General features: G+C 42.2%; 1 long non-coding RNA gene across 2 annotated transcripts; it reads left to right on the forward strand.

The window, feature by feature from the left end:
- Positions 1-3,279: 3,279 nt before the first annotated feature.
- Positions 3,280-9,454, forward strand: LOC141373430 (uncharacterized). 2 transcript variants are annotated; one of them, XR_012379440.1, is made up of 4 exons: positions 3,280-3,419; positions 4,175-4,257; positions 4,562-4,635; positions 8,418-9,454. It is a non-coding gene; the product is annotated as an uncharacterized lncRNA (long non-coding RNA). The 2 variants fall into 2 exon arrangements; XR_012379439.1 differs by having other exon boundaries at positions 4,562-4,625.
- Positions 9,455-12,840: the final 3,386 nt, after the last annotated feature.

Genomic DNA, 12,840 nt, shown 5'->3' on the forward strand with positions numbered 1-12,840 from the left:
GATATGCCTTGCTTTTTTGTTTTTTTAAATATGTGTGTGTGCGGGGTGGGGGAGGGGGTCTATGTGTATGTATTTATCTTGCATGGGGGTTTGCCGGGATTCTTGGATCCATGGGTTTAGAGTTTTCATTAAATTTGGAAAATTTCAGCAACTGTTCCATTTAATATTTTTTCTGTCACTCCCCCACTTTTTCCTCTTGTAATCCTATTATATATATGTTAGACTACTTGCTATTATAGGTCACTGAGACTGTACAGTTTTTTCTAGCCTTTTTCTCTCTGTGTGCTTTAGTTTAGATAGCTTTCATTATTATGTCTCCAAAGTCACTGATCTTTTCTTCCACAGTGCCTAACCTTTTTTTTTTAAGACTTATTTATTTGTTTTAAAGAGAGCAAGTGGGGGAGGGGGTAGAAGGAGGGCAGAGGGAGAGACAGAATCTCAAGCAGACTCCCTGCTGAGTGTGGAGCCTTACGTGGGGCTGGGTCTCACAACCCTGAGATCATGACCTGAGCTGAAATCAAAAGCTGGATGCTTAATGGACTGAGCCACCCAGGTGCCTCTTTTGTTAATCCCTTTCAGACGTTTAATAAATTTTATTTCAGACATTGTATTTTTCATCTCCAGAATTTCCATTTGGTTTTGTTTATATCTTCCATTTCTCTCTGTATTATGTTTATTCTTCTTTTAAATACCTTAACATAGTTATAATGGTTGTTTTAGCATACATTTTTGGTAATTCCATTACTATTGTTATTTCTAATTGTTCTTAACTGACTGATTTTTCTCCTTGTCATGGTTCAATTTTTTAAAAAGATTTTATTTTTTTAAGTAAACTCTCACCCAATGTGGGGCTTGAACCCACAACCATGAGATCAAGAGTCACCCACTCTGCTGACTAAGCCAGCCAAATGGCCCAGGGTTTAATTTTTTTTATTGGTTTCTTTGCATATCTTTTAATATATGATTGGATGTTGGACATTTTGACATTTGTTGAGCATGGGAGTTTTCTTTCTTCCTTTAAAGAATGTTGACCTTTGTTCTGGTAGGAGTTGAATTATTAGAAGATCAATTTGATCCTTTTGAAATTTATTTTATTATTTTATTTTTTTGAGAGAGGGAGCACTTGTACGTGAGTGGGGGGAAGAGAGGGGCAGAGGGAGAGGGAGAGAGAGAATCTTAAGCAGGCTCCATGCCCAGCACAGAGTCTGGTGGGGCTTGATTTCACTACCCTGAGATCATGAGCAGAGCTGAAATCAAGTTGAATGCTTAACTGACTGAGCCACCCAGGCACCCACTGAAGCTTATTTTAAAATTTTGTTATTGTAGGTCTAGAGTAGCCTTTATTCTTGGACTAATGTCCTGTTAGTGAGATGTGACTCTGGGGTCTTTACTGAATATCTCAGGTGCTCTAAGAGGTTTCTGCACTCTGACTGATCAGAACTCAAATGTGTCCCAGATCTAGGTAAACTCTGGGAATTTTTCAAATGGCAGCCACTGATTATAATTTCCCAGGATTGTTGTGAGGATTAAATTAAATAATGCTTATGATCAGAATATTGCAGGAGGTTATGATCAGGAGGTCATGAGGGACTTCTGGAGTGCTGGCAATATATTTTTTGATCTGGGTTACATTTCACTTTATAACTATTTGTTAAACTGAACATATTCTGGGTATATGTTACATATCACAGTACAAATTTAAAGAAAGAATGTAAATAATAATAAATAATGCTGACATATAGCTGGTACTTAATAAATGTTAGTCACCCTGATTAAATAAGATATGCAAAACATCTGGCACAGAATCCAATGTACAGGGTCGCCTGGGTGGCTCAGTCGGTTGAGTGTCTGCTTTCCACTCTGGTCATGATCCCAGGGTCCTGGGATTGAGCCCCACGTTGGGTTCCCTGCACTGTGGGGGGGGGCTGCTTCTCCCTCTCCCTTTGCCTGCTGCTCTCCCTACTTGTGCTCTCTGTCAAATAAATAAATAAAATCTTTAAAAAAAAAAAAGAATCCAATGTACAATGGATTCAGGATCATTTCCTGTAAATAAACTTTTTAATGCAAGTATAACCTACAAAAAGACAAGTACACAAAGCATAAACACACAGCTCGGTGAATTTTTCCCAATGTGAATGCACCCAAGTAACCAGCAACTATGTCAAGAAATAGAACTGAATTGTTGTTGTTAATGTAAAAGGATATGGAATGAAATTTTTCTAGAGTCTCAGAATTGTAGTTAAATTCTCAAAGCTCCCTTTCTAAAGAATATAATTATACACACCTTCAGGGCTTCCTAAAGGATGACAGAGCTGGCCCTATGACTAATCAGCCTGCCATTTACCTCTAGCTTCATAGGAAACTAAGATTTCAAAGGTGGCTTATTTCAGAATTTGCCTATGAGGATGTGATGTGATTAAGTGATGGGCTGACAAGTAATCACAGTGCCTTTGCTTCCATAGAGCCAGAGTTACGGGCTAAGAGAGTTAGGGTGAGCCTGATATAGAGACCCTGAAGTTTGAGGTGGAAGGTAGTGGTGGGGTTAGGGGTGGTCCTAGTGAAATAAACACTGGTGTTTTCTTCTCACTTGGAGAATTCTGAAAGGAGAAGGCAGGCTAGAGCAGACCTTGATGGAGGGGCAAAGAGAGAGAGCAACAGTTTGGTGGGGCAAGGATGTGTGAGCTCCTTGGTGAAGTGGACTCTGCAGTAAGGGATGGGCTTTGAGCTGCCTTGATGGGATCCTGTCCCACAGGGCTATCTGCCAGGACTCTAGCAGTAAGGCAAAGTGGGGGTTATCGCCAGGGGTCAGGAGCCAAGAGGGTGGATCACAACAAATTAGCGAGAGAAGACATCACCCACATCAGGGAACCATGCACTACAAAGGTACCAGGGGGCCTTCTGAAGAACCCACAGATGCTTCCCCTCTGAAGACCTAGCCTTTGAAGTACTCACGGATGTGACGACGCTCTCCCTGGCTGGGCCTAAGCCACACCACAGGAGGGAGCGGCATTCAGGCAAAAGGGGCCGCTCTTCTCGCTCTGCCCACCACTCCTCACCTGAGCTCCCCGCGCACTGGCAGCCTGTGGAAAGAGGAGGTGGGGTTGTGGGTAGGGGGGGCGTGTGGGGCTGGGGATTCCGGCGCCCTCTGCCTCCCGGGCCGGGTCCTCGTTCGCAGCGCTCTCCCAGGAGACGGCGAGTCGCCCTCCCGGCGGTGTGCGGCGGCGAGGGCCCTGCAGCTGCGCGCGCAGCCTTGGCGCCGGCGCGCGTCTTTCGCGGCTCTCTGGGGTGCCCGCGCAGCGCCTGAGGCAGCGGGGTCGCTCAGGTGGGGGAGGCCGAGCGGAGGAGTGGTTTCCCCTTCCCAGCGACCCGCTGAGGCGGCAGCGGCGTGGGCGGAGTGTCGGAGGAGCCGGGTGGAGTAGGTATGGGTGACGCACCGGTCCCATTCTGGGGGCGGCCTCATCGTCCCGCTGTTTCCCGGGCGCACCGCGTGTTGCCTTTGCCGCGTGGCATGCGGCGGTGTGAGCGATGGTGGTGGGTCGAACGCGGCCTCGTGAGCTATGGTGGCGGGCAGAGCCAGCCACGCGGCGCCCTGGCCATCTTTCAGAGCTACCCTGTGGCCAATATGTGTGTACGCTTGGGCTCCTTCCCTGCCCGAAAAGCGAACTTGCAGGCAACACGGGATGCTCAGTAAGACTTCGAGGAGCCGAGGGAGGCGAGGGAACGAGCCTGTGGCAGCACGGGGCTATGGCTCCCACCGCAGACGCCTGCGATGCCCTAGGCTTGCCCATGCCGCACCCTCGCCCAACGTCCCGGCGTCTCTGAATGCCTTCCCGCTGGTGGGGACAATCGGTGGTGGTGATGTGCCCTCGCGAGAAAGCCTCCGCGGACCTGAGGGCATGCCTTGGGGTGCCAGACCCCCCCGGCGCCGCCCCTCCTCCGCGGAAATGCCCCCCCCCCACTACCTACCCTCGGGTGTGGGCCGAGCCCCTCTGCTTCCCCGAAGGGGTCCTCCCGCCAGGTGGGGCCCAGTGCTCTTCCTGGCCTGAAAAAAGAAAGAAAAGGAAAGGAAAAAAGACCTAACACTTGAACATCGGTCCACTGTTAGTCAAGAGATCACAAACTGTACCAGGCTAGGTTAAAAGACCTTTCCCTACCCCCTAACCCAATGCCGCAGGAGCCAGGAGAGGTGGATGACGTAGCCAGAGAAATGGCACACCACACATGCCTTCTTATCCAATGTGGATCCTCCAGCCACAGGTCAGGCCTGAGGGGTGGGAAGTATTGAATTGGATGTAAGGTGTTTTTGTTTGTTTACTATGGACTGGTTTTGGGTGTGTGTGTGTGTTTGTTTTTTAAAAGGCCCCAGATGAAGCTATTCCTATAACCTTTGGAGACCCTGGAAAACTTCAAGATCTTTCTGGGATGTTGGTTGTCCAGGGGCTTAAAAAGGGACGTTAAAAGACGCTGTTAGGAGACAAAGCCATTTCCTGTTTGTATCTCTTGTGTGTGTACCCTTTGCTTCAGCTGGGGTGTGACAGAGTGTGTATTTCTCCTCCTCTAGAAGGTGCACTTTTCCAGAGATTAGAAGTCACTGAGTCCTGTCTGTCTCCTGTGGACAGTCCTAGGTAAATGCAGGTACATTTTCTCTCTTCTCTTGCATTATCAATCACTGAAGTATTCTGTATGTGAGGCTTTTCCTGATGACACTGTTTAAAAAATCTATAGTTTTTCTTCTACCGGTTGCATTTTAAATTCATGCCTTCCATATAGTGAAGGAATCCCGGACCCCTTGGACTTCAGTCCCCTCTCTGGGATGTGGTCTCCTGGAGTTGCGGGATCCACCCTCTTCAGTATCTTTCTGTTCTGTTTAGCACCCAGGAATGAGCTTTCAGGACCAGTTGTTTCATCAGTTTAGAATTTTCTTTCCCAACTCTGGAGAGATGTGCTTGGTCCCTTACACAACGGAGAGATCGGCCTCTTCGCAGGGAAGGCATGGGGGATAGGTGGAAGAGATGAGAGAAGGCAGGAGACTGGCAGGAATTGATGGAACAAGGGGAAGGGTATGTGACAACAAGGGTGTCAAGGAGACAGAAGGAAGGTACAGAGAAAGGGTTTGGAAGGAGGACCAAGGCAGGTCCATGAAATTTTTGACTGAAAATGGTATTACATCAACTAAAACACACGGTACTTAAAGAGTACAGTGTTGAAATTTATATTGTAATCACAATTACAAATCTTCCCGGAAAGATCTCTATAGGTGGCCAGTAAAAGAGCATCTAATTTTGATTACTGCATCCTGTGTCCTCAAAGGTTTATGTTTCCTGATATTTTTCTATGAACTTTGGGATTTGCCCTATTTGGATCCTGCAACTTCATGATAAAGTGGAAGGAGGTTTTGAAAGGTTTTGAAGTCAGACAGATCTGAGTTGTCTGCTATTATTAACTGCAAACTTGAGCCCATTACATAATCTCTCTGAGCCTTAATTTCTCCATCTGTAGCTATCTACCTAAGGTAGAGACTATTAAGCAATTAAATGCAAATACAAAATAGAATACTCAAGACACCCAGCACAGTACCTGGCACATAGCAAGTGCTCAGTAGATGGTTAAAATTGTTAATATTGTTGTGTATAATATTCCACTAAAATATCTTAGAGTAATTATTTCTGTAGCTATAGTTTTTGGCATCTCTAAGGTTTTGAAGGTTTCTAATTCTTGTTTGTCTAAACTATTCAAAACCGTACTACCATAAACACTTTTGCCCAGAATGCAGGTTTCCTTAGTACTATATTCCTAGAAGTGAAATGATTAGGTCAAAGGTCTAAACAGCTTTGTAGCCTGCCAGTTGGTACTTAGAGACATTGGACCAATTTGAAATGCAAATAGAGTATCTGGGTGCATTTATTTCCAAGGTCTGGTCAATAACAATACTTTAAAAATACTTAAATTTGTAATGAGTGCTGAGACCTTCTCTTTTACATAAGATTCAAATCTTCATACTTTTAATGAGCTTTTTTAATCATATTTGCCTTGCATATTTTTCTACAGTCTGTGTTATTTGTGGTGCAGTCTTATTCCATTTTATTATGCTGAAGTTTTTGTATATATCTTTCTATAAAATATATCTATCTTATAATAGAAAATGTATTTTATTTTTCTTTAATAGTCATAAATTTATCATCCATTAAAATAAAAACTTTTTGGTTCTCTAACACATCTGCAGCTTTAAATAGTTAACTGTGGGTATTAAAGACTTATTATTAATCCATTTGCCAAGTTTTATTACCTAATGTTTCATATGTGTTGCTTATTTTGTACAGTAGGTGCTTATGCTTATGGTCTGATATCTTGAGTCTGTTTCTGGGATCTTGATTCAATTTCATTTGTCATTTTTTTAAAGATTTATTTATTTATTTGAGAGAGAGTCATTTTTTCTGAGTATAGCCCCATATCAAACAGATTTCCTAATTAGGATATGTCTATTTAAATGGTCATTCATATTCTTGCTAGTTTTTTTTTAAAGATTTTATTTATTTGACACAGAGAGAGAGAGAGAGAGCCCAAGCAGGGGCGAACGGGAGAGGGAGAATCAGGCTCCTTCCTAGCAGGGAGCCTGATGCGGGGCTTAATCCCAGGACCCTAGGATCATGACCTGAGCCGAAGGCAGACCCTTAACCAACTGAGCCACCCAGGCGACTCTTGCTAGTTTTTTTTTAAAGATTTTATTTATTTATTTGAGTGAGAGAGCACATGTGAGCACAAGCAGGGGGAGGGGCAGAGGGAGAGGGAAAAGCAGACTCCACTGAGCAGGGAGCCCAATTCAGATCCATCCCAGGGCTCTAGGATCATGACCTGAGCCAAAGGCAGATAGATGCTTAACTGACTGAGCCACCCAAATGCCCCCATATTCTTGCTAGTTTTATTTTATTAAAATTCACCAAGGAGTTTTAGTTTTTTGGAATATGGTATTTTGATTGTTATCTCCTACAATGTGTGCAAACTTTGGGTGAATGTTCATTCTGTTTTATCTGTATATTCTAATTTTTTCTATAGCGAACATGCAGAAACAGTATACATTTAGAAGTAAGAAAAATATGATATAAAGGATCTTTAGTGGTAATGAAATGTAAGAGGGCAACATGATTGTAACTTCATAACTAAGCATTGACTGAAATAGGCAGAGAAGTGTTGGTTATTGTCTCACTGGTTTCTTTACATAGATTCACCAAGCTCTCCTGTTTATTGAGCACTGGAACATTTTTAAAAAATTTTTTATTGTTATGTTAATCACCATACATTACATCATTAGTTTTTGATGTAGTGTTCCATGATTCATTGTTTGTGCATAACACCCAGTGCTCCACACAGAAAGGAGCACTGGAACAGTTTATTCTTTATTTTATTTTTTTTAATTTTTGAAGATTTTTATTTATCTTTTTGACAGAGAGAGACACAGAGAGAGAAGGAACACAAGCAGGAGGAGAGGGAGAGGGAGAAGCAGGCTTCCCTTGGAGCAGGGAGCCCGATGTGGGGCTCGATCCCAGCACCCTGGGATCATGACCTGAGCCAAAGGCAAACGCTTAACGACTGAGCCATCCAGGCACCCCTGGAACATTTTATTCTTAACTACAACTCTCAAAGAACCACATTGAGACTTGCAAGACCAGGAATAGTCTTGGCACAATATAGGTAGTTTGTTTGAATTTGCTAAATACATAACAGTGTCACCTTGATATTTTTTCTATTGTGCTAATAACAATTGCCATAAATTAAATAAAAGGGGTGACTTCTGTCTGATTTCTGTTTTTGATTGAAATGAACTAACTTTGGGGTGCCTGGATGGCTCATTTGGTTAAGCATCTGCCTTATGCTCAGGTTATGATCCTGGGGTCCTGGGATCGAGCAGTCTGCTTGGCCCTCTTCCTCTGTGCCCCTCCCAACTTGTGCTGTCTCTCGCACGTTCTTTCTCTCTCTCAAATAAATAAATCTTAAAGAAAGAAATGAGCTGACTTTGCTTCCACACATGATAGAGTATAATAGGGACTGGATTTACCCTCCAGCCTTAAACAGCTAGAACTCTGGACAAAATATATAATAGTTTTTGGAATGTAGACAGGTAGAATAGACCTGTGATCCCTGAGAGAAGAAAAACAAATGAGGTGAGTTTTACAATTGACTCAGTATACTGCCTGGATGGACTGAGTGCAGGGAAAAGGAACTAACACTCCAGGCTATAAATATAAATTGGAGTTCCAAGAGGTCAATGCAGATAGAACTTGTGGGGCTGAGTAAAGGAGGGGAGGGAACTTCACAAAGAGAGAGCTCTGTATATTTACAGAAAGACCCCTTTAAGGGTTTGGTTGACTGATCTGCACATTTGTTTTTGTTTTAAAGATTTTTATTTATTTATTTGACAGAGAGAGACACAGCGAGGGAGGGAACACAAGCAGGGGGAGTGGGAGAAGGAGAAGCAGACCTCCCGCGGAGCTGGGAGCCTGATGCGGGGCTCGATACCCAAGCTGAAGACAGTCGCCTAACTGAGCCACCCAGGCGCCCCGAATGATCTGCGCATTTGTAAGAGGAAACTACTGAGGCCATGGAAAGGATCACCACGAAGCTGTAAATCAGACAATTCCTAGAGCTCCCATGGAGCTGGGAATAGTTTGTGCTCTACACCAGCTGGAGTAGAAGGACCTCATAAGGCATCAGGGAGACAGCTCAGAAAGCTATTTTCTTAGTAGTAAGGCTAAATTAGCCCTAGACTAAATTAAAGGCTGCTCTGGCTTCAAAGGAGGCTTTGAAAAGAACAAACTGATTCTAAGTGACGTGATTACGCCAGAACACAATCCAAAATTAATTGAGGAAATTCAACAAAATCTAGCACCAGAGGGATAAAATTCACAATGTCAGGCATCTAATAAAAAAAAAATTACCAGGTATGCAAAGAAGTGGGAAAATATCCATAAGCAAGAGAAAAGTCAATCAATAGAAACAGTCTCAGAAATGACAGACATGATGGAATGAGAAGACAAACATTAAAAAAGCTTCCATAAATACACTCCATATTTTCAAGAAGGTAGAGGAAAACCTAAGATAGAAATGGAAGATACAAAATGGATCCAAATGCAACTTCTAGAGATGAGAAATATATAAAATGAAAAATATGGTATGTGAGATTAGTTCCTGCAGAAAAAAAATCAGTGAATCTGAAATCATAGTAATTCAAATTCAAAGTGAGGCATAGAGAGAAAAAATACTGAAAATATATGAACAAAGTATTATGATCTGTGGGATAATATAAGCGGTCTAGCATACATGTCATTGGAAGTCCAGAAAGAGAAGTAAGGAGGGGCTAAAGGAGGAAACAGGAAAAAGTATTTGCAGAAATAATGGCTAAAATATTTCCAAATTTGACGGAAACTATAAACCCACGTATAATGAACACCAAGCAGAACAAACATCAAGAAAACCATACCATGGCATATTATAATAAAATTGCTAAAAACCTGTATAAAGAGAAAAAACTTAAAAGCAGTCTTAGGGGTGCCTGGGTGGCTCAGTCGGTTAAGCATCTGCCTTCAGCTCAGTTCATGATCCTGGGGTCCTGGGTTGGAGCCCAGGCTCCCTGCTCAGTGGGGAGTCTGCTTCTCCCTCTCCCTCTGCCTCACCACCAAGTACACACATGCGCTGTCTCTCTCAAATAAAAATAAGTAAAATCTAAAAAAAAGGCAGTCTTAAAAACAGAAAAGGGACAATTATACAAAGAGGAACAAAGGTAAGGTTGAGAGTAAAGTTCTCATCAGAAACTATACAAACTAATATCTGTGTAATTACCTACAAATTTTTTTAAAAGATTTTATTTATTTATTTGACAGAGCACAAGCAACAGGAGTGGCAGGCAGAGGGAGAGGGAGAAGCAGGCTCCCTGCTGAGCAAGGAGCCTGATGCATGGGACTTGATCCCAGGACCCTGGGATCATGACCTGAGCCGAAGGCAGACACTTAACCGACTGAGCCACCCAGGCGCCCCTGATTACAAATTTTCTGTTGGACATTCCATTTAATAGAATATAAGTAATAGTTCTTCTTAAATCTATTTATTTATTTAATTTATTTTAGAGTGGGAGAGAGCAGGGAAGAGGCAGAGGGGGAGAGAGAATCTTAAGCAGGCTCCATGCCCAGCGCAGAGTCTCTCACAGGGCCTCTCACAGGGCTCAATCTTACAACCCTGAGATCATGACCTGAGCTGAAATCAAGAGTTGACTGCTTAATGGACTGAACCACCCAGGCACCCCAGTTCTTCCTAAATTAAAAAAAAATTGTTTTCTTTCTCATTTGTGATTTTACTTATAAAATTCAGGTAACTTTGAATTTTGCTAAATATTTCATAAAACCAAATATTGATGATTTCAATAGTTCTTTATTTCTATAGTTTTACATTCTATTTTATTTGCCTTAAACATTATTTTTCTTTACCTTTTTAATTTTATTTTGATTTTCTCCATTTCTTTTTTTTTAAGATTTTATTTATTCATTTGAGAGAGTGTGCACATGCGAGAGCATGGGCAGGGGTGGGGCAGAGGGAGAGAGAGAAGCAGGCTCCTTGCTGAGTGGGGAGTTTGACTGGGGGCTCAATCCCAGGAACCCAGGGTCACTTCTTGAGCCAAAGGCAGATGCTTAACTGACTGAGCCACACAGGCACCCTTTTGTGGTTGAATAATATTCCACTGCATGTATGTGTGTGTTTATATGTGTGTGTGTGTGTGTGTGTGTGTGTGTGTCTCCATTTTCTTTATCCATTCACTCATCAATGGACATTTAGGATGCTTCCATGTCTTGGCTATTGTGAATAAAACTGCAATGAACATGAGGGCACAAATATCTCTTCAAGATAGTGATTTCAGGGGTGCTTGGGGGCTCAGTTGGTTAAGCGTCTGACTCTTGATTTTGGCTCAGGTCATGATCTCAGGATTGTGAGATCAAGCCCCATGATGGTCCCCATGCTGGGTGTGGAGCCTGCTTAAGATTCTCTCTCTCCCTCTCCCTCTGCTCCTCTCCCCACCTCTTAAAAAAAAAAAAAAGATAGTGATTTCATTTCCTTTGAATATATACCCAGAGGTGGAATTACTGGATCATATGGTAGTACTATTTTTAATTTTTTAAGGAACCTCCACACTGTCTTCCACAGTGATGGTACCAATTTACATTCCCACCAAATGTGCACAATGGTTTGTTGTTACTTTTTGTCTTTTTGATAATGGACATTTAACAGGTATGAGATGATATATCATTGTGGTTTTGATTTGCATTTCCCTGATGCTTATTAATGGTGTTTATCTTTTCATGTGCCTGTTGGCCATCTGTATGTCTTCTTTGGAAAAATGTCTCTTTGGGTTCTTTGTCCATTTTAAAATAAGATTATTTGGGTTTTTTTGCAATTGAGTTGTATGAGTTCCTTACATATTTTTGACTTTAACTCATTATCATATATTTACTCCTATTCTATAGATTGCCTTTCCATTTTGTTGATTGTTTCTTTTACTGTGCAGAATCTTTTAAATTTTATGTAGTTCCACTCATTTATTTTTGTTTTCATTGCTTGTGCTTTTGGTGTCATATCCAAAAAGTTGTTGCCAAGACCAATGTCAAGGAGATTTTCCCCTATGTTTTCTTTTTTAATTTTTTAAAGATTTTTATTTATTTATTTATTTATTTATTTATTTGACAGAGAGAGAGAGCACAAGCAGGGGGAGTGGCAGGCAGAGGAAGAGGGAGAAGCAGCTTCCCTGCTAAGCAGGGAGCCCAATGCAGGGCTCCATCCCAGGACCTGGGGATCATGACCTGAGCTGAAGGCAGGTGTTTAACCAACTGAGCCACCCAAGTGCCCCTTTCTGATTTTTTTTTAAAGGTAATCTATACATTTAGAATTTTTACATCCTTTTAATAAATGACCCTTTTTTGATACAATGACCTTCTTTGTTTCTTGTTACAGTTTTTGACTTAAAATCTGTTTTGTGTGATGTTATGGATAGCTACTCCTGCTCTCTTTTGGTTTCTGTTTGCATGGAAAACCTTTTTCCATCTTTCACTTTGAGCTTATGTGTGTCCTTAAAGCTTATGTGAGTCTCTTGTGGGCAGCATATAAGTCAGATCTTGCCTTTTTAAAAAAAAAATCCATTCAGCCATTCTGTGCCTTTTTTTTCTTAAAGATTTATTTATTTATTTGAGGGGGGAAGGGGCAGAGAGAGGGAGAGGGAGGGAGGGAGAATCCCAAGCAGCCCAAGGTGGAGCTATATCCTAAACCCTGAGACCATTACCTGAGTCGAAACCAAGAGTTGGACACTTAACCGACTGAGCCACCCAGGCACCCTTTTTTTTTTTTTTAGAGAGAGAGAGAGGTTGGGGGGGGGGGGGGGGGGGGAGAGAGAGAGAGAGAGAGAGAGAGAGAGAGAATCCTAAGCAGGCTCCACACTCAGCACAGAGCCCAATGTGGGGCTTGATTTCGTGACCCTGAGATGATGACCTGAGCCGAAATCAAGAACTGGATGTTTAACTGAGCCACCAGGTGCTCCTTTTGATTGGAGAATTTAATGCATTTACATTTAAACTAATTATTGATAGGTAAGGACTTACTAATGCCACATTATTGTTTTCTGGCTGCTTTGTTCACTTGTTCCTTTTTTCCTCTTTTGCTGTCTTCTTTTGTGAATTGATGGTTTTCCATAGTGGTATGCTTTGATTCCCTCCTGTTTATTTTTTGTGTGTCTACTGTAGGTTTTTGCTTTGTGGTTACCATGGGGGTTACATAAAACATCCTCTAAATATAACATCTTATAGATAT

This window comes from Callorhinus ursinus, unplaced genomic scaffold, assembly GCF_003265705.2.
Source record: "Callorhinus ursinus isolate GAN/ISIS: 27379988/994484 unplaced genomic scaffold, GSC_fseal_2.0 scaffold1, whole genome shotgun sequence".
NCBI lineage: Eukaryota > Metazoa > Chordata > Mammalia > Carnivora > Otariidae > Callorhinus > Callorhinus ursinus.